Source organism: Triticum dicoccoides, chromosome 4A, assembly GCF_002162155.2.
Source record: "Triticum dicoccoides isolate Atlit2015 ecotype Zavitan chromosome 4A, WEW_v2.0, whole genome shotgun sequence".
In the NCBI taxonomy this organism is placed as follows: Eukaryota; Viridiplantae; Streptophyta; class Magnoliopsida; order Poales; family Poaceae; genus Triticum; species Triticum dicoccoides.
In genome coordinates, this window is record NC_041386.1 from 20,982,234 (window position 1) to 21,010,157 (window position 27,924).

At 42.4% G+C, this 27,924-nt stretch overlaps 1 long non-coding RNA gene across 2 annotated transcripts; it reads right to left on the reverse strand.

Annotated features, from left to right (window-relative positions):
- Nucleotides 1-18,246: 18,246 nt before the first annotated feature.
- On the reverse strand, nucleotides 18,247-22,470 carry LOC119284685. Of its 2 annotated transcripts, none has more exons than XR_005139167.1 (5): nucleotides 21,843-22,470; nucleotides 21,248-21,341; nucleotides 20,673-20,833; nucleotides 19,258-19,524; nucleotides 18,247-18,633 (listed from the first exon to the last, which is right to left on the reverse strand). It is a non-coding gene; the product is annotated as an uncharacterized LOC119284685 (long non-coding RNA). The 2 variants fall into 2 exon arrangements; XR_005139166.1 differs by having other exon boundaries at nucleotides 18,247-18,661.
- Nucleotides 22,471-27,924: the final 5,454 nt, after the last annotated feature.

Sequence of the window (27,924 nt, forward strand, 5' to 3'; positions counted from 1 at the left end):
CACCGCCCTGGTGCTCTCGGCGTGGCGTGGTTAACATGGTCAAGGAACAACTTCCATCAGAAGAGTACTGTACATGGAGAGGCTGACAACTTGGTCCACGGCGGCCGCAAGGAAGTGCCTCCTTATTACGCGCAAAATAATTATTCCTCCACCTGACAGTAGGGAGCCACCGGACGGGAAACTGTATTTCACGAAAAAATGTTTCCCCCTGACTGCTGGGACCTACCAGCTACATCTTCGCACTCAAGGAAGTGCGTCCGGGCAAAAAAAGACGATTCGCCCCCCTGACTACTGGGACCCACTAGCTACATCTTCGCAGGCAAGGAAGTGCCTAACAGTCAGGACCCACCTGGTCAAAGCGTACGTAGCGTTGTCATTCTGGCCGCGAACGTGTACGTACATACTGGTCGATGTAGAGGCGCGCACGTGTCGTAGTAGAGGCGCGCACGTAGCATGTACACGTACGTACAGTGGCCAGTGTGCAAGAAAGAAAATACGGCCATGTATGTACATACGGGCAGGGTCTCAAACGCCTACTCGCGCATACGTACGGCCAGGGCTCGTGTACATGGCTGGGTCGGAACGGAGAAACCGCGTCGTCGTCGTGTGATAACCCACAAGTATAGGGGATCGCAACAGTTTTCGATAAGTAAGAGTGTCGAACCCAACGAAGAGCTAAAGGTAGAACAAACATTCCCTCAAGTTCTATCGACCACCGATACAAGTCTACGCACGCTTGACGTTCGCTTTACCTAGAACAGGTATGAAACTAGAGGTACTTTGTAGGTGTTGTTGGATAGGTTTGCAAGATAATAAAGATTACATAAATAAAAAGTAGGGGCTGTTTAGATAAAGACACAACTAAATTAGTTTTAGTAAAGAGCTTTTTTGTTACGAGAAAGTTATTTGCCCCTAGGCAATCAATAACTAGACCGGTGATCATTATTGCAATTTTATATGAGGGAGAGGCATAAGCTAACATACTTTCTCTACTTGGATCATATGCACTTATGATTGGAACTCTAGCAAGCATCCGCAACTACTAAAGATCATTAAGGTAAAACCCAACCATAGCATTAAAGTATCAAGTCCTCTTTATCCCATACGCAAACAACCTACTTACTCGGGTCTGTGGTTCTGTCACTCACGCCACCCACCATAAGCAAATCATGAACATATTGCAAACCCTACAGCGGGAATCCCTCACGCTTGCACGACACGGAGAGCACCATAGGACAGCACCAATAATAAAACATGCAACTCAAACCAATCTTGATCATCAAACAGCCCATAGGACAAAACGGATCTACTCAAACATCATAGGATAGCCATACATCATTGGGAAATAATATATAGTGTTGAGCATCATGTTTAAGTAGAGATTACAGCGGGTAAGAGAGAGGTTACACAGCTGCATAGAGGGGGGAAGAGTTGGTGATGACGGCGGTGAAGTTGTTGGTGAAGATTGAGGTGATGATGATGGCCACGGCAGCGTTCCGGCGCTACCGGAAGAGAAGGGGAGAGGGGGGCCTGCGTCTTCTTCTTACTTGACCTCCTCCCTTGTTGGGAGAAGGGTTTCCCCTTTGGTCCTTGGCCTCCATGGCGTGGGAGGGGCGAGAGCCCCTCCGAGATTGGATCTGTCTCTCTGTCTCTCTCTGTTTCTGCGTTCCCAGATACTACCCTTTCACCGTTTCTTATATTCCCGGAGATCCGTAACTCCGATTGGGCTGAAATTTTAACACGATCTCTATCCGGATATTAGCTTTCTTGCGGTGAAAGAAGGACATCAACCACCTTACAGGGTGGCCACGAGGGTCAGGGGCGTGCCCCCTGCCTCGTGCCTCCCTCGGGCACCGTCTCGCGTGGATTTTTCTTCCCAAAATCATATATATTCCAAAAAAAATCTCCGTCAGTTTTTATCCCGTGTGGACTCTGTTTGATATGGATATTCTGCGAAACAAAAAACTTGCAACAAATAGGAACTGGCACTAGATCAATATGTTTGTCCCAAAAATAGTATAAAAAGTTGCCAAAAGTATATGAAAGTTGTATAATATTGGCATGGAACAATCAAAAATTATAGATACGACGGAGACGTATCAGCATCCCCAAGCTCAATTCCTTCTCATCCTTGAGTAGGTAAATGTTAAAAAAGATAATTTTTGATGTGGAATGCTACCTAGCATAATCTTTATCATGTATCTAATCATGGCATGAATATTAAGACACGAGTGATTCAAGGAAATAGTCTATCATTTGACATAAAAACAATAATACTTCAAGCCAACTAATAAATCAATCATGTCTTTTCAAAATAACATGGCCAAAGTAAGTTATCCCTACAAAATCATATAGTCTGGTTATGCTCCATCTTCACCACACAAAATATTCAAATCATGCACAACCCCGATGACAAGCCAAGCAATTGTTTCATACTTTTGACGTTCTCAAACATTTTCAACTTTCACGCAATACATGAGCGTGAGCCATGGACATAACACTATAGGTGGAATAGAATGGTGGTTGTGGAGAAGACAAAAAGGAGAAGATAATCTCACATCAACTAGGCGTATCAGCAGGCTATGGAGATGCCCATCAATAGATATCAATGTGAGTGAGTAGGGATTGCCATGCAACGGACGCACTAAGAGCTATAAGTTTATGAAATCTCAAACTAAAAACTAAGTGGGTTTGCATCCAACTTGCTTGCTCATGAAGACCTCGGGCGTTTGAGGAAGCCCATCATAGGAATATACAAGCCAAGTTCTATAATGAAAATTCCCACTAGTATATGAAAGTGATAACTCAAGAGTCTCTCTATAGGAAGAACATGGTGCTACTCTGAAGCACAAGTGTGGTAAAAGGATAGTAACATTGCCCCTTCTCTCTTTTTCTCTCATTTTTTTTGTTTTTTTGTTTTTTTTGGTGGGCTTCTTTGGCCTCTTTTTTTTATTTGGGCTTCTTTGGCCTCTTTTTTTATTTTTAAAGTACAGAGTCTCATCCCGACTTGTGGGGGAATCATAGTCTCCATCATCCTTTCCTCACTGGGGCAATGCTCTAATAATGATGATCATCACACTTTTATTAACTTACAACTCAATACTAGAACAAATATATGACTCTATATGAATGCCTCTGGCGGTGTACCGGGATGTGCAATGATCTAGCATAGCAATGACATCAAAAAACGGACAAGCCATGAAAACATCATGATAGCTATCTTACGATCATGCAAAGCAATATGACAATGATGCTCAAGTCATGTATATGATGATGATGGAAGTTGCATGGCAATATATCTCGGAATGGCTATGGAAATGCCATGATAGGTAGGTATGGTGGCTGTTTTGAGGAAGGTATATGGTGGGTTTGTGGTACCAGCGAAAGTTGCGCGGTACTAGAGAGGATAGCAATGGTGGAAGGGTGAGAGTGCGTATAATCCATGGGCTCAACATTAGTCATAAAGAACTCACATACCTATTGCAAAAGTCTGTTAGCTATCGAAACAAAGTACTACGCGCATGCTCCTAGGGGGATAGATTGGTAGGAAAAGACCATCGCTCGTCCCCGATCGCCACTCATAAGCAAGACAATCAATAAATAAATCATGCTCCGACTTCATCACATAACGGTTCACCATATGTGCATGCTACCGGAAATACAAACCTCAACACAAGTATTTGTACTAATCCACAACTACCCACTAGCATGACTCTAATATCACCATCTTTATATCGCAAAACTATTGCAAGGAATCAAACATATCATATTCAGCGATCTACAAGTTTTATGTAGGATTTTATGACTAACCATGTGAATGACCAATTCCTGTCAACCCTCTAAATAGATATAAGTGAAGAAAGAGAGTTTAAATCTTTCTACAAAATATATGCCCACACTCTAACAAATATAAGTGAAGCAAAAGAGCATTCTACAAACGGCGGTTGTCTAGGTGAAGAGAAACAGGCAATCCAAACTTCAAATGATATAAGTGAAGCACATGAAGCATTCTATAAAGCCATACTCAAAAGATATAAGTGAAGTGCAAAGAGCATTCTATAAATCAACCAAGGACTATCTCATACCAGCATGGTGCATAAAAGAAAAATTAAAACTAATGCAAAAAGACACTCCAAGATTGCACATATCGCATGAACGAAACGAATCCGAAAACATACCGATACTTGTTGAAGAAAGAGGGGATGCCTTCCGGGGCATACCCAAGCTTAGACACTTGAGTATCCTTGAATATTTACTTGGGGCGCCTTGGGCATCCCCAAGCTTGAGCTCTTTCCTCTCTTCCTTCTTCTCACATCGAGACCTTCTCGATCATCGAACACTTCATCCACATAAAACTTCAACAGAAAACTCGGTAAGATCTGTTAGTATAATAAAGCAAATCACTACTCTAAGTATTGTTGCAGACCAATTCATATTTTATTTTTGCATTGTGTCTACTGTAATATAACTTTTCATGGCTTAATACACTAATATGAATCGATAGTTTCATCAAAACAAGCAAACTATGCATCAAAAACAGAATCTGTCTAAAACAGAACAGTCTGTAATAGTATGAACATTCACCATACTTCTGATACTTGAAAAATTCTACCAAAATTAGGAAAAATAAACAATTTGCATAGAAAGACAGTGCAAAAATAATCAGAACCATTTGACGTTCCAGTAAAACAAATTGAAACCGTGCACTACAGCCAAAGTTTCTGTCCTGCATAGCACAAACCAACAAGCATTGTAAACATCCTAAAGGCAAACCTTGGCACAATATTTTTATAATACAATGGAATTGTACAAGGGGATAATTATTTTTGTTGAAAAGTTTCTGTAATCAAGATTCACAAAGTTTCCGTGAGCATGAACAAAGTTCAAGGCTAGCTCCCACTTCAACAATGCTTGTCTCTCTCACTTTCGCTTTTCTTTTTGAAAGAGTTTTGGGTTCCCGTCTTTATTTTTGTTGGTTTTAAACTATATGAAAGCACTCAACAGAAATAAATGACTCTCTAAAACTTCTGGGTTGTCTCCCTGGCAGCGCTTTCTTTAAAGCCATTAAGCTAGGCATATAGTGCTCAAGTAGTGAATCCACCCGGATCCCAAGGTATATCAAAGCCAATTTTAATTAGCAATGATTTATAATTTAGTAGTGAGCACAAAGTAACATATATCATGTAATGACGAAGTCTAACTCTCTTCCTATGCATCGGCACACATAGTAAAGCCAATGCATAGTATAAACAGTTTCTTGCAATTTTACCATGTTGGAAACATAGAGAGGTGGAGATATAGTTCCTCTCTCATAATAATTGCAAGTAGGAGTAGCAAGCACATGCATATTATATTCATCAAAATCATCATGTGCAACGGTATAAGGCAACCCATCAATATAATCCTCAATAAGCACAAACTTCTCCGATATAGTGTAGTTTGGAGAATTCAAAAAGATAATAGGACTATCATGTGTGGGTGAAATAGAAACAATTTCATGTTTAACATAAGGAACTATATCAAGTTCATCTCCATAAGCATAATTCATATTGGCTCTTGGCCACAAGCATAGCAAGCATCATCAAAAAGGGATATTTCAAAAGAATCAACGGGATCATAGCAATTATCATAGCATTCACCTTTCGGTAAGCACGAAGGGAAATTAAGCAATGTATGAGTTGAAGAGTTACTCTCATCAGAAGGTGGGCACGGGTGATCAATCCGCTCTTCCTCCTTTTGTTCTTCGCTCTCCTCCTCATCATTTTCATCCAATGAGATCACAGTTTCGTCAATTTCTTCTTCCATAGATTCCTACAAAATATTAGTCTCTTCTTGGACAGCGGAGACTTTCTCAATAAACGCATCAATGTCGGAATTGTATTCATAATTCTCATAAAAATATTTAAGGATAGCTAAATTTTTAGGTCTGTAAACAACATCACAAAGATTTTCATATTCTTTGAACATAAATTCAATTTCATAAGCACCCATAAAAGAAACAAATTCTTCTATTTGTTCCACATCATAGTAGTCATATATACCTCTAGCATAAGAAGCCAAGGTTTCATTATCATTAAATTTGCATGAAAAGGGATGGTGTGGAGACTTCATCCTAGAGCAACAAGTATGATCATATCTCAAGCATAGTTGCCTAGCATACCACTTCAACATATAAATTTGATCCCATAATAGTTTCCCTTTTTGAGTCAAGCGATAATCCCTAAAGTATTCACGTTTATCCAACGTGTCTCCTATTACCAAATTGAATGGGGTTTTCTCTGGATTATCAAAGTAGTACATAATATCTGTCACATAACGAGCATCGAGGGTTTTAGGAGGTTCCTCATCTCCATGAGCAGAAAGTACACCTAATCTTTTTGGTATTTCGTGTTCCATATCCATTAGTAAAGATAAAGAACAACTAAGAACAACAAATAAAAATTACTTAGTGATAAAGAAAACAAGCACACACGAGAATATTCACCCCGCGCTATTGCTCCCCGGCAACGGCGCTAGAAAAAGGTCTTGATAACCCACAAGTATAGGCGATCATAACAGTTTTCGATAATTAAGAGTGTCGAACCCAACGAGGAGCTAAAGGTAGAACAAATATCCCCTCAAGTTCTATCGACCACCGATACAACTCTACGCACGCTTGACGTTCGCCTTACCTAGAACAAGTATGAAACTACAGGTACTTTGTAGGTGTTGTTGGATTGGTTTTCAAGATAATAAAGATTACGCAAATAAAAAGTAGGGGTTGTTTAGATAAAGACACAACTAAAGTAGTTTTAGTAATGAGCTTCTTTGTTACGAGAAAGTTATTTGTCCCTAGGCATCGATAACTAGACCGGTGATCATTATTGCAATTTTATATGAGGGAGAGGCATAAGCTAACATACTTTCTCTACTTGTATCATATGCACTTATGATTCGAACTCTAGCAAGCACCCGCAACTACTAAAGATCATTAAGGTAAAAGCCAACCATAGCATTAAAGTATCAAGTCCTCTTTATCCCATACACAAACAACCTACTTGCTCAAGTTTGTGCTTCTATCCCTCACGCCACCCACCATAAGCAAATCATGAGCAAATTGCAAACCCTACAGCGGGAATCCCTCACGCTTGCGCGACACAGAGAACTCCATAGGACAGCACCAATAATAAAACATGCAACTCAAACCAATCTTGATCATCAAATAGCCCATAGGACAAAACGGATCTACTCAAACATCATAGTATAGCATTACATCATTGGGAAATAATATATAGCATTGAGCACCATGTTTAAGTAGAGATTACAGTGGGTAAGAGAGAGGTTACACCGCTGCATAGAGGGGGAGAGTTGGTGATGATGGCAGTGAAGTTGTTGGCGAAGATTGCGGTGATGATGGTGGCCATGGCAGTGTTCCGGCGCCACCGAAAGAGAAGGGGAGAGGGGCCCCCTTCATCTTCTTCTTCCTTGACCTCCTCCCTAGATGGGAGAAGGGTTTCCCCTCTGGTCCTTGGCCTAAAATGTCACGGATGTGTCTTTTTTTGTAGTGAAAAGGTGTGTCTTCATCCGGCTGTGCAAACTTGTTCCTTGTGTTCGCCATCCTATAGTGTGGAAATTGGAGAGGAGTCAGAAATGAGTAGAGAAGAGTGACCTATGGCTCATCTTAGTGGTCGTGTCCTACATTTAACGTGTGCTCTGATACCATCTTGTAGCGATCCAACCTCAAACGGTCGAATCTCTGTGCATAAGTATCATCTCTGGATCGGTAATGCTGACACACACAGTACTTCAAATGATTTATAACAAAGTAGCAATCACACACTTACTACATTGATAGTCTCAAGAGAGAACTTATTACAATAAATATGGCTTAAGGCCATCTAAATGATAACAGCGGAAGGCTTGGAAGATAAAGTGAGTCCATCAACTCCAACGGCATAGCTGAGTGCACGACAACGACCTAGCGCACCCTTACTCTTCGTCTAAAAAGTACAACATGATATGTTGCAGCCCAAAATGGGTCAGCACATGGAATATGCTAGCAAGATAACACAGTAGAGCAATGAACAAGTAAAGGCTATGCCTACATGCATATGAGGCTGGTGGAGGCTCTACGGTTATAATGTCTTGCGAAAAGCCAATTTTTCCCTACAACAAAGGAATGTATTTTGTTTAACTATCATGGTAGTTGTTAAAGATTGAGAAGGTTCCTTCAACTCAATCCAACTAAATAGTATTAATAACCCAACAAATTAACTAATAGAGTGATGAGATCAACATGATAATCTAAGATCCAGATACTCAAAATGTCCATAACCGGGGACACGGCTAACCATGATTAGTTTATACACTCTGCAGAGGTTTGCACACTTTTCCCCACAAGACTCGATCTCCTCCGTTGGATTTCTCGCACTACATGGTGTTTGAGAAACGGATGACCGAGACACAGTCTTTCAGAAACATTAACTCTAACCCCGGGTAGACAGTACCAACCTACATCCCCCACATCTGCTAGCCTACCACTAGAAGAGGTCATGCAACTTACTCAACTATGCTAGAGCCCATAATAGCTTGTGGCTGCACACGGAAGTTTCTAGCATGAATAATCTTATGATTCTTTTGATCCTGGGTGGCGAACCATAGGATGATCACACGGGTACTCCGGGATATCCTAGGACAACACTGGATTCTCCAGGTGCCCGCAACCAATCCACCCAGATGTGTATTTAAGTAGCCACCTTAAGTTAACCATTAATTAACAATCTCACATCTGTCATGAATACACTCAAACCCAATCCACGTCTACGAGCATAGCATGAAAGTATAAGGATAACATAGAAGTACAACCTAGAGACCCAAAACCCACATGTTAAGAGATCCTACTCATGCAATGTTTGAGGGTTGTATCTAATGCATAAAACTGGGTAAGAAAGGAGTATGATCAAACTATTACTTGCCTTGCTGATGATCCGCACAACCTAGAGACTCGTAGTAGCACGCTGCGCACTCCGGGAATTCTATCGCAAACATACAATAGCATACATAAGCACTCAAGCAAATATGCACGGATAAAACTCAAATAAGAAGATCCAAACTGAAAGTTCAACTGAAGAGCTTCGACTTGCAAAAAGAAACAATCGATCGGAGCTACGGAACTGAAACTACAGTTAAAAGAACATCAAATTCAAATCTGCTTGAAAGCAAATTTTAAATTCTCAAAACCTTGTTCAAATTGATTAAACAGAAAGGGGGGTTTGAGACGAAGATTTTGGCGTTGGTTTCACTGGATTTGGACAAACGGTTAAGAAACGGTGAGGGTTTGAAGATCAGGGGCTAATCTGCGATAAAAATAATCATGGATAGGTCCCTGGCCGAAAATAAACAGAAAAAGAAAAATCTATCGGACGCATGTCCGCTAATAGAGACAAACGGGCGAACGCATTCGTTTAAATGAACGAACGAATGAGCGATTACTAAATAACTAAACCGAATAAAACCAAACCGATCTATTCGAAAAAACCGATCTAGGGTTAAAAAAACCTAAACAGTTTTACCTAAACCAAAAAAAACTGGGGCGAAAACCGACGAGGTCAACAGCGCGATTCTGGTGCCGGTGGCGGCTCCTCCGGCGTGCGCGGGGGGAGGCGAGGCGCGGCAGCGGCGGCGACAGGTATTTAAAGGGGGAGGGGTGGCTCGGGGTGCTTGGGGGAGGGGGAGACGGCGACGTGTCCAGGACGGACACGTCATCCATGGCGGCGGCGGCGCGCAGGATTCCTCTCCCGAGCTGGTGCGGGAGGCGCGCGGCTGGGCTTCGGCCCAGCTCGGTCCGAAACAATTTTTTTAAGATTCCATCGAGAAAAATCCTAATAAGATATAAAAAAATCTAAAAATGCCAAAAACAATTTTCACCATCTAAATAGAATATTTAGAACAAAGTGAACATTTTTTGGCCTAAAATGTAATTTTGGGAAAATGCATATTTTTCTAATTCAAATAAAATAGCGATAAAATCTAAATAAAATTATTTATTTGATTTTAACATTTTTCCTCCAATATTTCATTTATCTTGGAGAAGTCATATTATCTCCTCTCATATATTTTTAATATTGGAAATATTATTTGGAGAGAAAAATAATTAAAACCAAAGTGATCCACTTTTCAATATTTGAGAAAATTCAAATATGAAAATAATAAAATCCCCAACTCTCTCCGTGGGTCCTTGAGTTGCTTAGGATTTTTAGGATCACAAGACCAAGATGCCAAGAAAATCTGATATGCATATGATGACCTATGTATAACATTCCAAATTGAAAATGTGGGATGTTACAAAGGTACACAATAGGTCTGGTACACAGCGTAGCATACTTTATAGAACCTATGACTAAGGCATAGGGAATACCTTTTCATTCTCTTTCTATTTTCTTCCATGGTCGGGTTTTGAGTCTTTACTCAACTTCACACCTTACAACTCAAGTAAGAACTCCTTTTTTGACTGGCCTATTTTGAACTCCTTCAAAATCTTATCAAGGTATGTACTCGAACAAACTTATCAAGCGTCTTGATCTATCTCTATAGATCTTGATGCCCAATATATAAGTAGCTTCACCTAGGTCTTTCTTTTGAAAAACTCCTTTTAAAAACTCCTTTATGCTTTCCAGAAAATTCTACATATTTTTGATCAACAATATGTCATTCACATATACTTATCAGAAAGGTTGTAGTGCTCCCACTCACTTTCTTGTAAATACAGGTTTCACCGCAAGTCTGTATAAAACTATATGCTTTGATCAACTCATCAAAGCATATATTCCAACTCCGAGATGCTTGCTCCAGTCCATAGATGGATCTCTGGAGCTTGCACACTTTGTTAGCACCTTTAGGATTGACAAAACCTTCTTGTTGCATCATATACAACTCTTCTTTAAGAAATCCATTAAGGAATGTAGTTTTGACATCCATTTGCCAGATTTCATAAAATGTGGCAATTGCTAACATGATTCGGACAGACTTTAAGCATCGATACGAGTGAGAAAATCTCATCATAGTCAACATCTTGAACTTGTCGAAAACCTTTTTGCGACAACTCGAGCTTTGTAGATAGTAACACTATTATCAGCGTATGTCTTCCTCTTGAAGATCCATTTATTCTCTACATGGATCCCATCTCAGATTTCATGGCCTCAAGCCATCTGTCGGAATCTGGGCTCATCATCGCTTCCTCATAGTTTGTAGGTTCATCATGGTCTAGCAACATGACTTCCAGAACAGGATTACCGTACCACTTTGGTGCGGATCGTACTCTGGTTGACCTACGAGGTTCGGTAGTAACTTGATCTGAAGTTTCATGATCATCATCATTAACTTCCTCACTAATTGGTGTAGGAATCACTGGAACTGATTTCTGTGATGAACTATTTTCCAATTCGGGAGAAGGTACAACTACCTTATCAAGTTCTACTTTCCTCCCACTCACTTCTTTCGAGAGAAACTCCTTCTCTAGAGAGGATCCATTCTTAGCAATGAATATATTGCCTTCGGATCTGTGATAGAAGGTGTACCCAATATTCTCCTTTGGGTATCCTATGAAGAACAAATTTCTCCGATATGGGTTCGAGCTTATCAGGTTGAAGCTTGTTCACATAAGCATTGCAGCCCCAAACTTTAAGAAACGACAACTTAGGTTTCTTGCCAAACCACAGTTCATATGGTGTCGTCTCAACGATTTAGATGGTGCCCAATTTAACGTGAATGCAACTATCTCTATTGCATAACCCCAAAACAATAGTGGTAAATCGGTAAGAGACATCATAGATCACACCATATCTAATAAAGTACGGTTACGACGTTCGGACACACCATTATGTTATGGTGTTCTAGGTGCCGTGAGTTGCGAAACTATTCCATATTGTTTCAAATGAAGACCAAACTCATAACTCAAATATTTCATCTCCACAAGCAGATCGTAAAAAACTTTATTTTCTTGTTATGATGATTTTCCACTTCACTATGAAATTCTTTGAACTTTTCAAATGTTTCAGACTTATGTTTCATCAAGTAGATATACCCATATCTGCTCAAATCATCTGTGAAGGTCAAAACATAACGATACCCGCCACGAGCCTCAACACTCATCGGATCGCATACATCAGTCTGTATTATTTCCAGTAAGTGAGTTGCTCGCTCCATTTTTCTGGAGAACGGAGTCTTAGTCATCTTGCCCATGAGGCATGGTTCGCAAGCATCAAGTGATTCATAATCAAGTGATTCCAAAAGCCCATCAGCATGGAGTTTCTTCACGCGCTTTACACCAATATGACCTAAACGGCAGTGCCACAAATATGTTGCACTATCATTATCAACTTTGCATATTTTGGTATCAATATTATGAATATGTGTGTCACTACGATCGTGATTCAATAAATCATTTATATTAAGTGTATGACCATAGAAGGTTTTATTCATGTAAACAGAACAACAATTATTCTTTGACTTAAATGAATAACTATATTGCAATAAACATGATCCAATCATATTCATGCTCAACACAAACACCAAACAACATTTATTTTAGATTCAACACTAATCCTGAAGGTAAAAAGGAGTGTGCGATGGTGATCTTATCAACCTTGGAATCATTTCTAATACACATTGTCACCTCGTCCTTAACTAGTCTTGTTTATCTTGCAACTCGTGTTTTCGAGTTACTATTCTTAGCAATTGAACCAGCATCAAATACCGAGGGTTTGCTATAAACACTAGTAAAGTACACATCAATAACATGTATATCAAATATACTTTTGTTCTGCCATCCTCTTTATCCACCAAGTATCTAGGGTAGTTCCACTTCCAGTGATCATTTCCTTTGTAGTTAGAAGCACTCAGTTTCAGGCTTGGGTCTAGCTTTGGGTGTGACGCCCCGAGACCATTGCGCCAGGTGTCTTCCAGTTATTCGCTGTTGTTGCCTTGTTATTCGCTTGCGTGTTGCATCTTGCCATGTCATCATCTGCATTGCATCATCATGTTTTCAAACTTGCATCTGTCCCAGTCTCCTCGTTCTCTCCGTTGTCCGTTCTGAGCTCAACCACACTTGCACACGCCCGCGGCCCCTCCAAAATAGTATTTTATAAGTGACAGGAAAATGTTCTCGGAATGGGATGAAAGTTGGTGTGCGGTGTTATTTTGTTGTCAGTAGGCCGCCTGCCAAGTTTCATCGCATTCGGAGCTCGTTTGATAGCCCAACCGTTAAACTATAGCGGCAATATAGCCTGTCTAACGTTGAACTTTTCCAGTCTCCGGAAACCTTGCCGAGCTGCATTTCCGTCTCGCTCTTCTCGGCCTGAGACCTCTCCTACACAGCCCACAAACCCCACCTAGTTCCCCCTCTGTCCAGAGCCGCACGATCATGATTGGAGGCTCCGAAACGCTCCAAAAAACCCCTCCTAACCCAAATCATAACCCCTCCCTTTCCTATTTAAACCTCTCCCCTTGCCATTTTGGGCAGCAGCCATCCTCCTCCTCATTTTCCGCACCGCCCAATCATCAGTGCCGCCGCCAGCGGCCTCCTCACCCTATCCGCAGCTGCCACGCGCCCCCTGCCCCCTTCCAACACTGTGACCCGCCGCATCCCGCAACCGGCCCGCCCGGGCCGAATCGGGCCCGAACCGCCTGCCCAGCGCCCCTGGCTCCCACGCCTCTCTCTCCAGCGCGCAGCGCCGCCGCTGGCCGGTTCCTCGCCGGAGCCGCACCCCGCAAGACCTCGACCCCACCGGACTTCTACCACGCCGCCGACGACCGCGGCAACCCCGCCGAACCAAGGTCCATTTGCCCGCGCCCTGCTCCTTCCTCTCTCTTCTCTTTCTCCCTGCCTCACTCCCTCTGTTCCTTGTAGCGTCGCCACCGGAGGGCGTCGCCAGAGCCTCGACCTGCTCTGCTCTGCCCCGGATCTGGGCTCCTTGACCCAGATCCGGCCTCTTCGAGCCGTCTGCCGCCTCTTCTGCTTTCCCCCGTCGGATCCGCCTCCGACCTTGCCATCCCCGTCGCCCTTACCGGCGAGCGCCACCGTGCGTCGTTCGGATCGGGAGGAGCGCCGATCCCGTCTCCCTCCGCATCGGCGTCCAGGTGGGCCGCGACCCAACCCGAGGCCCAGCTCCATCTGCCTCCGCCAGCCCAAGATCCGGCCGGGCCAAGGCCCATGGTGAGGCCACACCCCAACGCCCCCCTCTTGTTTTTTTACCTGTTGGGCCAGCCAGTTTTGGCCCATATCTATTTTTTTCTCTGCGGTTTTAGCATTATTCATAGACCACCAATTTTACAGAAAACCCCTTCATGCTCATGCATTTAACAACGCCACAACCGTGCATCGGATTAAAATGATTTATATATGAAAATTGACTAGAATTTCATCTAGTTTCACAATATCCAACTTTCATGCATGTGTGACATTTCTAAATTGCTGTTCGCTTTAATTTGCTCCAATGCCATGCTAAAATGATTTAATTCATAACTAAATAATCGTAGGTCCAAACCTAACAAACTTTATATGTAAATGGGGTAGAAAAATGCATAGTTTTACATGGTGGCATTACTTGGGATGTTTAATAACTCTAAAATTGTGTTTAGGGCAGATTAGTACCAAATTCGAAATATTGCATGTGGGGATTTACCGGAATTGTTGTTTGTTATTTCCGGCCTCATTTAAACTTGCCTAGATAGGTAGTTTTCATATGCTTCACCTCTTGCCATGTTTAACAACATTTAATATTGTTGAGTACCTAACCGGGAGTGAACTAAATAAGTCATGTGGTGTTCCGTCAATATGCAACTCATTGCATATTGAGCTCCACTTAATTTGTAGGATTGTTTGTGCAGTTTGCCATGCCATGTATCATTAAACCGGACATGCATCATACTTGGTTGTACATCATGCCATGCTTATGTGATGGTTGTTTACCATGTTGTTTGCTTCTTTCCGGTGTTGCTTCTTCGGGTTGGTTTTGATAACGTCGCGCTTGTGAGGATTCGTTCGACTATGTCCGGTTGTCTTCTTCATGGACTCGTTCTTTTTCCTTGCGGGATTTCAAGCAAGATGACCATACCCTCGAAATCACTTCTATCTTTGCTTGCTAGTTGTTCGCTCTATTGCTATGCCGCGATACCTATCACTTGCTATATCATGCCTCACATATTGCCATGTCAAGCCTCTAACCCACCTTTCCTAGCAAACCGTTGTTTGGCTATGTTACCGCTTTGCTCAGCCCCTCTTATAGCGTTGCTAGTTGCAGGTGAAGTTGAAGTTTGTTCCATGTTTGGAACATGGATTTGTTGGGATATCATTATTATATCTTATTTACTTTAATGCACCTATATACTTGGTAAAGGGTGGAAGGTTCGGCCTTATGCCTGGTGTTTTGTTCCACTCTTGCCGCCCTAGTTTTTGTCATACGGTGTGATGTTCCTTGATTTTGCGTTCCTTGCGCAGTTGGGTGTTATGGGAACCCCTTGATAGTTCGCTTTGAATAAAAATCCTCCAGCAAGGCCCAACCTTGGTTTTGCATTTGCCTCACCTAGCCTTTTTCCCTTGGGTTTCCGGAGCCTGAGGGTCATCTTTATTTTAACCCCCCGGGTCAGTTCTCCTCTGAGTGTTGGTCCAAAACAGAGCCACTTGCGGCGCCACCTAGGGGAAACTTGAGGGTTGGTTTTAGTTGTACGTAGTGTTCATCCGGTGTGCCTTGAGAACGAGATATGTGCAGCTCCTATCGGGATTTGTCGGCACATCCGGGCGGCTTTGTTGGTCTTGTTTTACCATTGTCGAAATGTCTTGTAACCGGGATTCCGAGATTGATCGGGTCTTCCCGGGAGAAGGAATATCCTTCATTGACCGTGAGAGCTTGTGATGGGCTAAGTTGGGACACCCCTGTAGGGTTTTGAACTTTCGAAAGCCGTGCCCCCGGTTATGTGGCGGATGGGAATTTGTTAATGTCCGGTTGTAGAGAACTTGGCACTTGACTTAATTAAAATTCATCAACCGCGTGTGTTGCCGTGATGGTCTCTTTCCGGCGGAGTCCGGGAAGTGAACACAGTTCTTGTGTTATGTTTGAACGTAAGTAGTTTCAGGATCACTTCTAGCGTCTCGACCGTTGCGTTGCTTCTCTTCTCGCTCTTATTTGCGTAATTTAGCCACCTTATATGCTTAGTGCTTGCTGTAGCTCCACCTCACTACCCTTTCCTACCCATAAGCTTAAATAGTCTTGATCGCGAGGGTGTGAGATTGCTGAGTCCTCGTGACTCACAGATACTTCCAAACAGTTGCAGGTCCCGATGATGCCAGAGCAGGTGACGCAATCGAGCTCAAGTGGGAGCTCGATGAAGATCTTGTTCGTTGTTTTGTTTCATTTCCCGTTGACCAGTAGTGGAGCCCAGTTGGGACGATCAGGGATCTAGCATTTGGGGTTGTCTTTCTTTATTTTGGTTCCTAGTCGGACCTTTGATTGTATTTTGGATGATATATGGATTATTTATGTATTGTGTGAAGTGGCGATTGTAAGCCAACTCTTTATCTCTTTGTTATTCAGTACATGGGATGTGTAAAGATTACCTCTCTTGCGACATGCCTACCACGCAGCTATGCCTCTAAGTCGTGCCCCGACACGTGGGAGATATAGCCGCATTGTGGGTGTTACAAGTTGGTAATCAGAGCCTTCCCCGACTTAGGAGCCCCCTACTTGATCGAATCGCTGACGTTGTTGAGTCTAGAACAAAATGTTTTGAGTCTTAGGATTATATATATCGGATAGTAGGATTCTTTTTACTCCTCAGTCCCTTCGTCGCTCTGGTGAGGCCTCCTGACGTAGAGTTTTGACTGTTCTTTCCTCAAACTAGTTGACCCGTTGCGCCAAATGGCGCAGAGACCCACTAAAGCCATGTTATCGTTGAAAATAGTTTCATTTTGCAAGGACATATTCAATATCGTTAGTATAAAGCCCATGTGTTAAATCATGCTATATTGAAAATATGTTTATCATGCTGAGAAATCTGAGTTTGAAAAAAATCATATTTGTATAAAATGTATAGACCAATTAAGGAAGCTTTTTTTAGTTGAAAATATGGTTATCACGCTGAGAAATCTGAGTTAAAAAATATATTTATAAGAACATTACATGGCAAAATGACCCAGTGGCAACATGTAGTGCTAAATGTTAATTACAAATCTGTAGGTTTGGGCATCCTTCTCATTTTTCTAAGTTTGGGAACATACATCACTGACATGAAGCAACAAATCAACACCTTAGCTGATCTAACAAAATAGAGAAATTGTAAACTACATTCTTTGGTCTATACTTCCCATGCCTCGGTCGTAAAACATTTTTGCCTTTTTTTTTCCAAAGCATGATATTTCAGCAGTTAGACCAATGCAGTACTCACTAAAAGTTTTCGCGTAGAGTCCCACCTAAAACCATGTGCGCGTTGAAATTGCATTTTTATAGTAACTTTATGTTTGAGCAAGCGCAAAAACCATGTAAAACCACAAAGATTTGAAAAAGGAAGAAAACATTCAACATGAAAAAACTTTTCCTAAAATCAAATCGACATCATATGCATAAATAACATCAGATTAAACATATTGCTAAGTATAGATCTTAATCTCACAGAACCAAAAATTAAAGAACAAAGTAAAATGGAAACATCACATATATGATGAAATAGAAGTGTCGGAGACTACCAGATAGGCGATGCCATTCTCACCAGCATCGGCCGATTTTGAAAAAGTAAAAAAAAACATCAAACATGGGAAACTTATGGCCATCTAAAAAATCCTAAAGTCTATTTTTTTACATATGCATTGCTATCATACATCAGGAAGCTATTTTTATTATTGAGAAGCCATGCAATAATTAATTGAAGCATGGTATTCTCATCACACAAATGGACATAAAGAACTATGGCTACAACCCAATCAGAGCTTCTCATGTACTCCCTCTACATTTATATAAGACGTTTTTGTTTTGCAATTTGAATCCCAAAAACGTTTTTACAGAGAGTATGTCATAGCAACAAATGAAGCTGCAGTTTTAGAAGTATTTTGTATTGACAGAAGCAAACACCTGAAATGTTTTGAAATTCTTCGTTTTACTTTTATAGCTCTAAGTTTTAGATATGATTTAGGCATACATAAGGATCTTCACTTAAAAAGTAAAGGTACATTGTACGGTGCAAAAGAAAAAAAGTCAATGAGCATTCCATCTTTTTTCCCAACACCAAATTATTATACCTATTAGTCCAATTGTTTCCTCATAAACAGGGTAGAGACAATATGTGAGATCATAGTTATACATTTACTTGGGGGGAAGACAATTACATGAAAGGGAACTACAACTGGATAGTGCACCAGGAGGTTTCCACAGTCGATGCAAATCTGACAAGCCAAATTTCCACATGGAAGGATAAACAAGCCAACAAAGCGTGTACACCGGAGGCACTTGACAATTGCAGTTCCGCCATCTCTCCGGCGAAGGTCTGCTACATAGAGTTTCTCTAGGTCGGTGTCAAGTTCTCTTGTTTCTTGACTTCGGCCAGACCCTCCCCCTTGTTGCCTGCCTTGCTCTCTTGAACTAAGGCAGAGGCATTGCTCTGCATACCCTTCATTAGGCCAAAGCAACCTCAGACTCTAAAAAAGTATCAGAGTAATGAGGTATATATTTTTTTGGTCAGCAGAGTTCAGGTCAGAACTATTGTATATTACAAAACTACACATCTTGAAGGAAAAACCATGTACTTTTGCGCAACAACTCCTGTAATTTCGAAAGAAAGAGGAAGAAAGCTTTTGACGAACAACACCATGGGGAGGCACTTTCAACAGATAATGTGACGGGGAGCATGGCTATACTGGTAGGATATAAGCAATGGGAGGTCCGTTGGCAATAAGCATGCATCACATTGAAACCGAAATACAAGTGCATATAAATGAAAGCCCTGAGCAAATAACTCAAGCACAAGAATCCATTTAGAGTTTCAGATCATGTCTAAGAATACCAAAACTGCACTACAGGAATAGTTTGGACAGACATTATAGAAAAAGCAAGCCAATGAACTACATCATTTTCCAATTTTACGGTTGTGAATAGAAAGTATGCATTAATATTTGTGTTATCAAGCATATAATAACATGCAGTTACAAATATTCAGAATTATGAAGATCTACTTGACATCATGCTCATATTCATCTGTAGAAAATAACAATAAGAAGGTACAGATTTCGCTTACAACTCGGAGTGGTCAGCTTGAGAGTCCTGAAACAGATGTCATAAAGGGCCTCATTCTCAAGAACCATGCACTCATCTGCATTCTCAACCAACTGATGGACCGAAAGAGTGGCATTGTAAGGTTCAACCACATATCAGATACTTCCGGTGAGGGAAAACAGAGAATGTTAGCATCATGCGCCAGGGTACTCCTCCCTGATCTTTGATACCAAAAGTGTACCCATGCCTGATCCAGTACCACCACCAAGAGAGTGGCATACTTGGAAACCTAAAAAGATGAAAAGATAAATCCAAATCATGATTCCAAACGATAGTACCAATGCTGAAACATCAGTAGATAACAACTGCTTAGACACCAAATTTCTAAATACATTTGATGAAGCAGCACACAGGCACATAATCATTGCTTGTGCTATATGGCACCATTAAAACATTTCACCAGATACAAAAATAGTGAGTGCCCTGATAAAAATGCAAACAATGTAAGCACCGACTAAGTACTAACTCTTTTTTTCGAAACGGAGGCAAAAGATTTGACTCGTCAATTAATTAAGAAGAGAATTGCCAGTTAATTATCGGACAACCGAGCGAAAACCGACTAAGTACTAACTCTGATTCATACACGAAGTTATCCACATATGTTCGGTTTCCAACTCATACAACGATTCAGATGCATACTGACAGGAAGATGTCACGCCATCATCCATATAACGAGGAGAATAACTGAAGAAACTTTGACAATGAAAACCAAAATAAACTGCCGAACAAAATAAACTTTCTAATCAATCAAGTTGGGGGCATGTTCATATGACTATTGAAAGCAAGGAGAAAAGAAGCACCATATATGTTATTTTGCACAGTTCATTACATGGGTCAAATTACAATGGCTATATTCCAAGGGCATCTGACAGTCCCTATTTTACAAAGCATGGCTTTGATGAACATACCATTCAGCTACTCTTAACGTTCCACATCACCTAAGCTAGCACTGGTTGCAGAAAACTTAATATTGTCGGTCTTATGTAGAGGTGTTAGTTGAAAGTTGAAACTATATATGACGAATTATTTGCACGACTTATCATCGGCAGCTATGAAGTTACTGACAATTGACAAGTTTTAGTTCACAATTTACACATTCATAGGTGCAGTAGCTTCCCAATTTGTCATTCTCATCTACTTAAATAGGGATTTACCTTTGACTTAATGAACATAATATATGTGTTTCCAGTGTATCGTGTATAATTTGTAGCCAACAATGAGAAGATGCTAGACTAACTTTGGCTCCCATCCCTCATAAAGATATTCTCCAGAAATTATGTGCTTTTCAGAATAACATATTTCTGTAAAGTAGAATTTAAGTAAGCCCCGCATCCATCATGTACAAATTAAGCAAAACAAGATTGAAAAGATGATGACCTGCAAGATCTACTACATAATCATCTGGAGGTTGCTCTTCTGCAAATCTGAACTCCATGTACCCAATGTTCTGGAGTTATTTAAATGTCCATTCTTGCGGCTCAGACAGCTTAAGTAGATTTATTTATATATTGGTGCATGGCCGTAACAACCCTGAAGAGCTGGAAAAGAACTGCATGTCAAAAAATGTATTATTGTGCTTCTCTAGCAAGTAAATAGTAAGACATGTGAATTCAAGAATTAACCAAAGAATTGGATGAATTGCCGCTAGTTACAAATTTTCGGATGAATATTAGTCTCAACAATGTTTGGCAGCCAACTTCATGGTAGAAAATGATGCCAACTACAAAACAATCACATGTTCCTTAGCAGAAGGCATTTGCCGGAACTTGTTAATTAGAACAGTTCTGCAAAAATGATGTGAAGACTAAAGTACTTTGATGTGAGGAGAAAAGGAGTTTTAACCAACAAATATTTGCAAATAGATCAAGAAAGGTAAGTATTATATGAACCTGCATGCATTTTTAAGTCCAGAATCAGAAAGGCGTACAGACATCTAAAAGATAGAGGCATACGAGGATCCTTGTGCTCCTCCAGTCCCAACGCCATCACTCAATGCGCAAGCCCAACCTTTAACTTCCAAAAAGTAGCGCAAGCTTCCCTTGCCCTCTGAAAAATAGAAACAAAATGGTCAATCACAAAACGGCAGGGCGTGATTACATGAGATGAGACCTCTGCATGCTCCAAATCAACATTAAACAAAGATAGCAACCAACACTGAAATCTATTCAAAAACTAATTGTCTCTATTATGTAAAAAGTTTTGTTAAGAACTGTTGTGCTGCAAAGAATACATAATTTACCAGAGGCTAACACACAAAATAAGATAACCCTGAGTGAAGAATAGAAGCACATTTCAGAAAATCTTTGCAAAATCTGAAACGAGAACAGCATATGTATAGCTTGTAAAAACATCGACCGCCAAAGGGGCAAGTGTCCCTTCTAAAGTCAAAGTACCTACAATCAATCGACTTGTAATACCATATGTGTGGCTTAGACAAATTTAACATGAACCGACCTCTACTCTGAAGAACATAGAAATGAAATTTTCTCTGGAGTACTATTAACCTAACGATCATATATATATAGAGAGAGATTGGGTGAAGTTCACCTTGATGTGTGGCCGTTCGATGTGCTCGCCGTCGATGGATGTGTGCGCAGCTCCCCAATCGCGCCCATGGGCCCGGCACCTGTCCAGCTAGCTCACCGGCGCTCGTCGTTGCCCCGCATCGGGTCTCCTTTTCCTCATCCAAATCTTGTATGGAAGCTGCCCAAGAGAGAGAGACGCCTCAGGGAAGGTGCGACCAAAAGGAAATAGGGAGTCCGGGGGCGTGTCCTCATCTCCTCCTCCGCTGCTCCTCTGTGCGCCTCCTCCCACGACGACGCAACGGGCGGCCCTTGCTCGGCGACAGGGGACTGGCCGGTGGGTCCTCTTGGCGGCTTGTTAATGGCGTACTCGCCGTCGGCTTCCTGCCCGGAGGCTCGCAAAGGGCGTCCGCTTCGTCCTGGCTCACGGTGGTGGCGGCCCCTGACCTCTTGCACGGCACCCCGACAGCGGTATGGAGCCACGAACGACCGCTTCCTCCCAGCGGCGTGGTCATAGGACAGAGAGGAGAGAGGTAGAATAGCGGCGGGGACGGCTGATGAGGGAGGACGGAGGAGAGAGGAATGGGAAGCTGTGGCCTGTGAGCTTGGGGAGTCTAGGGTTTGTGCGGCGGGGTTGGGGCCTGGGGACTTGGGTGAGGCGCGGCGAGCGGATTGGCAAATCCCCTCGCACATGGGCGCAGTTGACCCAGCCAACACAAGCGTGAGACGAGCCCACTCATCATTGGGCAAGGAAAATGACTCAGGAGGTGAAAAACGATTTAACTGGAAGTGAAGATCCAACGGTGCAGCGAGCCAGAGGGGCAGATCCGACGGTCGACGAAGCTTGCAATCGGGGGAGCATTTTGGAGGTGAGTTGGCTAGCTTCTATTTTGTTTTAAATTTCACGAATTTTTTTTAGGATCACGCGGGTATCTTGGAATCGTTCCGATAGTTTTGTGACGAGAAAATTGTTCTCGATGCCTCCTGACATTTAGGGGTTGTAGTAGTGTCCCGGGGAGTTGAGCTTCGAGGCGTTGTCGTCACAATTTTATCGTTGCATTTCTGGAATACCTGAGTTTGCTGACATCGAAAATTTCTTTTATGCAGTTGTTGGTGAGATAACCTCGACGCCACCCAATACTAGGGCGGGAGTTCGGGAATATTGCCATAACTCGTATAACGGATGCTTTTCGAAGGGTGAGGTAATTAATTTCTAAAGGTTTCTTGATTATGTGTTGAAGGATGGATACAGCTGGATGTAGGAATTGTTAGTTTGGGTGAGATATTATGCTTCCCATGTATCCCCAACACCTGATTGCATAACCAGAAAGTTTTGGGAGTTTATAAATGGGAATTCAAGTATATTGTAGGATATCTTTCCAACAGACACATGATACGATATGGGATCTATCATATGTTTGATTCCGACTTATTTTGCAAGCCAATCCTTTGTTTTGTTTTGAGTTGTGGTATTCGAGTTGCTTCGATGTCGAGTGTTGAATCCATGCCTTTTCTTAAGCGGTGTTCTCACATTTCTATGTGAATATTAATCCTTCATGATAATCGAGATTGTCATGTCAATCCTTTTCAGCCGGCGTGTTTCTCTTCAAGTGCATCCGATCATTTCAACATCCGCAAGATCACCTCTCGGTTTTTTACAATGTTGTTCGCTTCATCTGTCCCCAAGTTGCCTTTGTTTTCTCGCCCACCCACCCCTTTTTTCTTCAAGGGATCAGGTGTATTAATCAAGTATCCATTTTATTCATGTGAAGTTTCTTCATTCTTTTCAATCAATGTTCTTACCCGGTGGTTGTGACGCCCCGAGACCGACGCGCCAGGTGTCTTCCAGTTATTCATTGTTGTTGCCTTGTCTTTCGCTTGCGTGTTGCATATCGCCTTGGCATCATCCGCATTGCATCTGCATGTTTTCGAAAACTTGCATTAGTCCGGGTCTCCAAGTTCCGTCCGTTGTCCGTTCTGAGCCCAGACACACTTGCACGCGCCCGCGGCATGTCCGAAATAGTATTTTATAAGTGGCCGGATAATATTCTCGGAATGGGATGAAAGTTGGTGTGTGGTTTTATTATAGTGTAGATAGACCGCCTGTCAAGTTTCATCGCATTCGGAGTTCGTCTGATAGCCCAATCGTTAAACTATAGCGGCATTATAGCCGGGCACACGTCGGATGTTTTCGGTCTCCGAAAACAGTCGTCGGGCCTCTCCTCTTCTATCTTCTCAGCCCTTTGCCTTCTGCACTACCTCTCACCGCCAGGCCCTACCTAACCTCTCTCGTCAGTCCGTGGACCTCCTCCCGCGCGCGTCCGAAATCTGTCCCGGACCCGACCCGGACAGTCGTTACCGCTGTGTCCGGATCATCCCCTAACATCTATAAAACGTCACCGTTTTATTATTTGGACTCCCTAGCCTATTCTTTTTGAACTGTCTGATTTCGATCGGATGATCCAATCTCCCTCTTTTCCTTATATTTATAGCCCAACCTCTCCTAATCTAGCCTAACCCTAAAACATAGGAGGTTTGTCCCTCCCCGCCGCCGCTGCTCCAAAAATCTTCCTCGGGATCCAAGCCCGCAGCCAGCCTCTATCCTTCCCTCGTTTTTAGTACCAAACCAACCAGACTCCATCCGAGCCTTCCCCTTGATCCCTTGCTCATGCCCGAGGCCACCTCCTCTTGGTCTCCACGCCGAGACTATAGCCCCACCAAGCCCCTGCAAGCCGTCGCCGACCGCTGCCGCCGGCGCCCGCAGGAGCTCGCCACCGAAGATGAGCACTGCCACGCCCGTTCCCCTCTTTCTCTTCTCTCTCTCACGCGTCTCTCTTTCTCCATGTTCCGCTGCAACAGGGAGCACGCCAAGCCGCCGCCGGGAACGACCTCCACCGCCCAGGGCCTTCCCTCGCGTCATCGTCGTCGACCTGCGGAGGGACCCGCCATGGCCACCCTCGTCTTCAAGATGTGTTGCCCGCGCCCGATTTTGGTGCTCTCAGCACGCCCATCGCTGGAGGTCGCCGTCCCGCGCCCCTCCATCCCCTGCGCCTCCGTCTCTCCCTCGCTGTCGTTCCCCTTCTTCCTCTGCTTCCTGTACGAGCGAGGAGAATGACCGAGCGCCCCTGCGTTGACCCGCCTCCCTGTTCGTCTGGAGCGCCAGCGACAGCTCGCACCCAGGCCTAGCGCGAGGCCCAGCTGCGCACCCCCCTGTCGGCCTCCCTCTTCCCACCGAACCGGGCCGAGCCCATGGTGAGAGCAGATCTAGCCCGAGCTCCCCTACACTGTTGGGCCGCCTAAGTTTCGGCCCGCGTGTGTTTTTTTCAGCGTCTGCGAATTTGTTCTTTTATCCAGTTAAACAGTTTTGCAGAAAAACCCTCATACTTCATGCATTTAATAACTTCTCAACCGTGCATCGGATTAAAACAATTTATATATGAAATATGCTTAGTTTTTCATCTAGTTTCATAATATGTCTTTTCCATCCATGTTTGAAATGCTTAAAATTCTGTTTGTGTAATTTTTGTCCATATGCCATGCTACAATGCTTTAAATCATAACTAAATAACCGTAACTCGGATTTTAATAAACTTTATATGTAAATGGGGTGGAAAATGCCTAGTTTAACATGGTGCACTTTTCTTGCATGTTTAATAACTCTAAAATTGTGTTTAGGGCAGAACAGTACCATAACCAAAATATGCACATGAGGAGTTTCTGGACTCACAGATTGCTGAGTCCCCGTGATCCAACCCGAGCCCAGCTCCGTCTGCCTCCGCCAGCCCAAGATCCGGTCGGGCTAAGGCCCATGGTGAGGCCACACCCCAACGCCCCCGTCTTGTTTTTTTTACCTGTTGGGCCAGCCAGTTTTGGCCCAGATCTATTTTTTTTCCTCTGCGATTTTAGCATTAGTCAGAGACCACCAGTTTTACAGAAAACCCCTTCATGATCATGCATTTAACAACGCCACAATCGTGCATCAGATTAAAATGATTTATATATGAAAACTGACTAGAATTTCATCTAGTTTCACAATATCCAACTTTCATGCATGTGTGACATGTTTAAATTGCTGTTTGCTTTAATTTGCTCCAATGCCATGCTAAAATGATTTAATTCATAACTAAATAACCGTAGCTCCAAACCTAACAAACTTTATATGTAAATGGGGTAGAAAAATGCATAGTTTTACATGGTGGCATTACTTTGCATGTTTAATAACTCTAAAATTGTGTTTAGGACAGATCAGTACCAAATTCAAATATTGCTTGTGGGGATTTACCGGAATTGTTGTTTGTTATTTCCTGCCTCATTTAAACTTGCCTAGATAGGTAGTTTTCATATGAGCCACCTCTTGACATGTTTAACAACATTTAATATTGTTGAGTACCTAACCGGGAGTGAACTAAATAAGTCATGTGGTGTTCCGTCAATATGCAACTCGTATTTGGTTGTTTGTGCACTTAATTTGTAGGATTGTTTGTGCACTTTGCCATGCCATGAATCATTAAACCGGACATGCATCATACTTAGTCGTGCATCATGCCATGCTTATGTGATGGTTGATTACCATGTTGTTTGCTTCTTTCCGGTGTTGCTTCTTTGGGTTGGTTCCGATAACGTCGCATTTGTGAGGATTCGTTCGACTACGTCCGGTTGTCTTCTTCACGGACTCGTTCTTCTTCCTTGCGGGATTTCAGGCAAGATGACCATACCCTCGAAATCACTTCTATCTTTGCTTGCTAGTTGTTCACTCTATTGCTATGCCGCGATACCTACCACTTTCTATATCATGCCTCCCATATGGCTATGTCAAGCCTCTAACCCACCTTTCCTAGCAAACCGTTGTTTGGCTATGTTACCGCTTTGCTCAGCCCCTCTTACATCGTTGCTAGTTGCAGGTGAAGTTGAAGTTTGTTCCATGTTTGGAACATGGATTTGTTGGTATATCATTATCATATCTTATTTACTTGAATGCACCTATATACTTGGTAAAGGGTGCAAGGCTCGGCCTTATGCCTGGTGTTTTGTTCCACTCTTGCCGCCCTAGTTTCCGTCATACCGGTGTTATGTTCCTTGATTTTGCGTTCCTTATGCGGTTGGGTGTTATGGGAACCCCTTGACAGTTCGCTTTGAATAAAACTCCTCCAGCAAGGCCCAACCTTGGTTTTACATTTGACTCACCTAGCCTTTTCCCTTGGGTTTCCGGAGCCCGAGGATCATCTTTATTTTAACCCCCCGGGCTAGTGCTCCTCTGAGTTACATTGGGCTTCCATTCGTCTTGAAGTTCCCTTTCCTTCCCTTTCCCTTTTACTTGAAACTAGTGGTCTTGTCAACCATCAACACTTGATGCTTTTCTTGATTTCTATGTTTGCCGATTTCAGCATCGCGAAGAGCTTGGGAATTATTTCCGTTATCCCTTGCATTTTATAGTTCATCATGAAGTTCTAGTAACTTGGTGATAGTGACTAGAGAACTCTGTCAATCACTATCTTATCTGGAAGATTAACTCCCACTTGATTCAAGTGATTGTAGTACTCGGATATTCTGAGGACATGCTCACTAGCCGAGCTATTCTCGTCCATCTTGTAGGCAAAGTACTTTGTTAGAGGTCTCATACCTCTTAACACGGGCATGAGTCTGAAATACCAATTTCAACTCTTGGAACATATCATATGCTCCATCTCGTTCAAAACACTTTTTGTAGTCCCGGTTCTAAGCCGTAAAGCATGGTGTACTAAACTATCAAGTAGTCATCTCACCGAGCTTTGTCAAATGTTCATAATGTCTGCATCTGCTCCTGCAATATGTATGTCACCTAGCGGTGCATCAAGGACATAATTCTTCTGTGCAGCAACGAGGATAATCCTCAGATCACGGATCCAGTCCGCATCATTGCTACTATCATCTTTCAACTAATTTTTCTCTAGGAACATATCAAAAATAAATGGGGAGCTACATCGCAAGCTATTGATCTACAACATAGATATGCAAATACTATCAGGACTAAGTTCATGATACATTAAAGTTCAACTAATCATATTACTTAAGAACTCCCACTTAGATAGACATCCCTCTAATCATCTAAGTGATCACGTGATCCAAAT